The 4,963-nt window shown below is 34.9% G+C and overlaps 1 long non-coding RNA gene across 1 annotated transcript; it reads right to left on the bottom strand.

Moving 5' to 3' along the window:
* Positions 1 to 536: 536 nt before the first annotated feature.
* Positions 537 to 2,109, bottom strand: LOC113278434. The gene is made up of 3 exons (XR_003325520.1): positions 2,091 to 2,109; positions 1,828 to 1,863; positions 537 to 671 (listed from the first exon to the last, which is right to left on the bottom strand). It is a non-coding gene; the product is annotated as an uncharacterized LOC113278434 (long non-coding RNA).
* Positions 2,110 to 4,963: the final 2,854 nt, after the last annotated feature.

Here is a 4,963-nt window from a genome sequence, read left to right as displayed (position 1 = left end):
TGGTATACCCTGAACCCATTGCTTTCAATATTTTCTTGGCCTGATATGTACTCCTCGCCATTAAATTACCTTCTTTGGGAAGCATGTCCTTCAACAAGGGTAATAGTTCATTAAAAAACATGTATGATGCACCGTGCTTACTCTTCAACTTGAACAGCTGCACAATTGCAGACAACTTTGTGAAGTTGGGACATCCTGCGTATAAGGGATTTTCAGCATCATCAAGTAACTTTTTAAACTTTATAGGGTCATTTGCGAACTCTTCTGCAGCTTGCATCATATCTATAGTGTCTGGAGCATCAGTGGGAGTTCCCATTCCAAAATCTTCGTCTGCAGCATCAGTGGGAGTTCCCATTCCAAAATCTTCAAATTTAGCGTGCATACTATTGTTGACGTTAACTGGCCTACTACTAGTTGCCTCATCCTTTTCCCCATGCTTAGTCCAAGTAGTATACGTTTGATCGATTCCATTTAAGAATAAATGATCTTCTACATCGCCAATTGAGCATGCGCAAAGATTTAAACAATCCGTACATGGACATAGCATAAGAAATTCATCAAATGTATCACCCTCCTCCTTGACATGGTTGACAGCATACCGCAGAAACGCCGCGACTCCTTCTCTATAGCGTTTTTTCGTTCTATCAGTACTCATCCAGGATTTATCCATTCTGAAACGCAAAGATAACCAGTAGATCAATTACATCATCTGCACTTCAATTAATGCAGAAATTGATAAATCAATTCAGAAATACAAGCCTAGCAATAACTAATAATTATTGTTCTTTTCAAAACAGTTGTTATCCCCTGACTTAAGAATTTAGGCATACAAGTCTTGAAATTAACAATAAATTCAGCACAATTTGAAACATAAAAAATCTATATGGACAAACATGGCAATAACAGATGCATATTGGCTGAAATTTAGAAAGTGGCACTAGTTCTGGTATTGATTAAATACTGGTGTTCTGGAGTTGGGAGATTTCGCGAGAATAAATTGCAGCAGCTCTAGCGTCAGTGTGTTTGGTAAATTAGAGTTAACAGTGATCTGCGCGGTCAGTGGCTAGAGTCAACAGTGTCATTTCGCATATCCATGAGTCTATATAGAAAAATCTGATAGGTGATGACCATGCCAGTGTTCCATAGTGAAGTTACAATTAAAAAGGTACCTACCTATCGTTAATAATCAAAGAATACTTGATATGGTGCCGTAAACGATACATTATTGTCGAAAAATCTAGAGATCTCATAAGCAAACTACCCAAAGGTTTTAAATTGACACGTCGAAAAATATATTCACAAACACTAGCATGCGAAAATTGTATCGTAACTACATAGCAATAAATCAAAGCGTAAATAAGAGATTAGACAAAAGTAAACCCAAACAAAAAAAAAAACACAATATGATGTACTAGACCCAAGCCTAAACCGAACGTATGCCGGCAACGAACAACAAAGAAAGATGCCTTTTATTTCTTCTTGGCAGGGGTTCTCTTCACTTCGCCAAGTTTTTCATTACAAGAGGCCCATGGCCAAACTATTTTAGCTTGTTCCCTCTCAGTTTTAGGAGTGTTGTAGTAAACGATAGAGAAGATTTCGAATTGAATGGTAACGGTTCAATCCTAAGTTCCTAAGCTGTCGACATAAACTGCGATCAACCAAATCTAATTTTTCAGTTGGCAACTAGTGACACATTGCTACTTGGACCATCCCCTGCCAATGTACTCACACCAAATCTAATAATGTTCATGAAGTATGATTGAACAATGACAAGGAGAAATAAACTACAACAGTAACAGAAGTATAATTGAGTCGAGAAAGAACCACCTTTGTTATTCTTTTCAGTTAAGCGCAATTGACTGACTGCTCTTGTGCAAAGCTGTCCAATCCAGTTCAAAAAAAAAAAAATCCAATCAGCATCAACAGACTAACTTGGGACATCTTGCTGATATTCCTTTAGTGATAAATCAAGGATTGTGGACAATCTAATCAAAAAATTATAATCCGAGCTTGGTCTAACTTTTATTGAGAACATCCAAATCATGTAAAACTAGTTCATAATAAAATGAACGATTGTAAACTAAATTTACCTTGATGAAACCAATTTCCTTAGCGTTACTGCGGAAGCACTGTCTGGAACACATGAGACCATACTTCCTGATAATAGCTTGAGGGTGTCCACAAACACGGCTGCATAAAATGAACAATATACATAAGCAAGGATGTCAATAGAACGGGTAAATCATTTTCAGTTTGAAGAGTAACAAAATATATTCACTAAGGTAATACAAAAAAATTAAGGAACTAAAGTTTCATTTTTATTCCATAAACTAGACAAATGACAAACAACACTTTCAGTTTCAAGGTATAGTGCTTTTAATTTTTTCAGAGCTTAAAAAGTAGTTTTTGCACTGTCAGATGCACAACAAGCAGAACACCAGCAAGAATAGGAACCTAACCGCGTAAGCTAGAAATTTTCTCTTTTAAATTGTAAAAAGCTTAAATTTCATAATTTTCATTATTTGCCAAACTCCAGCACTGTAAGGATACTACTGTACGCCAATTATCCCTAAACAAGAATCCAAAACATTCAATTATAAGGTATAAAACAAACCAAATCACCCACAAAGCATATAACCATAACTCTTGAACCCAACAATGGATGGTTTTTTCTAATGTCTATCACTTCTAATACAGTGCTACAAAATAATCAACTTTTTAGCATGATTTTGCAAAGAAATTGTTTGAAATCAAAAACAAAGTTGTACATCAAAAACTAAGCAGAAATTTACCTTTTCCCCCAATTTTGATTGAATCTAATTGATTTTCAACAATTTCTTCAACTTTTCTTTCTTTAATTAGTCCCTGCAGATAGAATTTACGTCAATCAACAAATATTGAAGATTCAAATGTTGTTGAATTTAAAAAATAAGAATGACTCTTACACAGTCGATATAGAAGTAATCTCAAACACTATCTGTTAACATCTCTTAGTTGATTTTAGGGTTGAGATTTATAGATATTAGCGGAAATAATCCCCGCCCAAAAGGATTTTCTTTTGATTTACATCCCGCCCAAAAATTGTGAGGGTTCAAATCGAAAGTTTTTGGGCAGAGATTATTACCATTTGATATTCTTCTTCCATTCAACACCATCATCCTACGACGATGCAGAGAAATTTCCAAATTTGTAGAACAAAACTTCAATGAATAACCCCTAATTTTCTGGAAAATTATCATATGGAGGAGAAATCTTCTACCTAAGATAGAGATGGGGATGAAGTGAATACGATAGATCTAGACTCGATCAACTCTTGAGGAGAAATATTTTTAGATTGTTCACATCAAAGACACGCCTCTGTTGTTTGTTTTCTTTTTTCTTTCCTTTCTTTTAGTTGGGCGTACACGACACTGGTAAAGACTTTGGTGTTTTATTTTTAATGATCCTTGACTAGGATTGACTGAGAACAATAAAAAAATGCAGAGGTTTTTTTGTTAGACATTTCATTTTAAAATTTGACCGAGTTGGAACGGGTTTGGGAACAACTGAAGAAACAATAATTTTATCCTTTAGAATTTTGGCGATCTGCGTTAAAATTTAGTTACACAATCAAGACTCGACACTTCATATTGAAAAATTTATCGAGTTGGAATGAGTTCGAGTAAAACCGAAGAAACTGGAACTTCATCCATTCGAATTCAACGATCGAGTTAAAACGAGTTTGAGAAAAATTGAAGAAATTGTAACTTCATTTTTTCGAATTGAGGCGATTTCCTTCAAAATTTAGTTAACCATGATCAAGACTCGACACATCAATTGAAAAATTGATCGAGTTGGAACGAGTTCAAGGAAAACAGAAGAAACTGGAACTTTATCCTTTAGAATTCAGGCGATTTGGGTCAAAATTTAGTTACACAATCAAGGCTCGACAGTTCATATTGAAAAATTGATCGAGTTGGAATGAGTTCGAGTAAAACCGAAGAAACTGGAACTTCATCCATTCGAATTCAAACGATCGAGTAAAACTGAAGAAACTGGAACTTCATCCATTCGAATTCAACGATCAAGTTAAAACGAGTTTGAGCAAAATTGAAGAAATTGTAACTTCATTTCTTCGAATTGAGGCGATTTCCGTCAAAATTTAGTTAACCATGATCAAGACTCGACACTTCAATTGAAAAATTGATCGAGTTGGAACGAGCTCAAGGAAAACTGAAGAAACTGGAACTTTATCCATTAGAATTCAGGCGATTTGCATCAAAATTTAGTTACACAATTAAGACTCGACACTTCAAATTGAAAAATTGATCGAGTTGGAATGAGTTCGAGTAAAACCGAAGAAATTGGAACTTCATCCATTCGAATTCAAACGATCGAGTAAAACTGAAGAAACTGGAACTTCATCCATTCGAATTCAACGATCGAGTTAAAACGAGTTTGAGCAAAATTGAAGAAATTGTAACTTCAATTTTTCGAATTGAGACGATTTTCGTCAAAATTTAGTTAACCATGATCAAGACTCGACACTTCAATTGAAAAATTGATCGAGCTGGAACGAGTTCAAGGAAAACTGAAGAAACTGGAACTTTATCCTTTAGAATTCAGGCGATTTGCGTCAAAATTTAGTTACACAATCAAGACTCGATACTTCATATTGAAAAATTGATCGAGTTGGAATGAGTTCGAGTAAAACCGAAGAAAATGGAACTTCATCCATTCGAAATCAAACGATCGAGTAAAACTGAAGAAACTGGAACTGCATCCATTCGAATTCAAGCGATCGAGTTAAAACGAATTCGAGCAAAATTGAAGAAATTGTAACTTCATCTTTTCGAATTGAGACGATTTGTATTAAAATTTATTATGTAAATAGGACTTGACACTTCAATTATTTGATCGAGTCGGAACGAGTTCAAGGAAGACTGAAGAAACTGGAACTTTAGTCATGTCGGGTATTATCACT

Source organism: Papaver somniferum, chromosome 5 (assembly GCF_003573695.1).
Source record: "Papaver somniferum cultivar HN1 chromosome 5, ASM357369v1, whole genome shotgun sequence".
In the NCBI taxonomy this organism is placed as follows: Eukaryota; Viridiplantae; Streptophyta; class Magnoliopsida; order Ranunculales; family Papaveraceae; genus Papaver; species Papaver somniferum.
The sequence above is the reverse complement of the archived record's forward strand: the minus strand, read 5'-3'. Positions and strand labels throughout refer to the sequence as shown.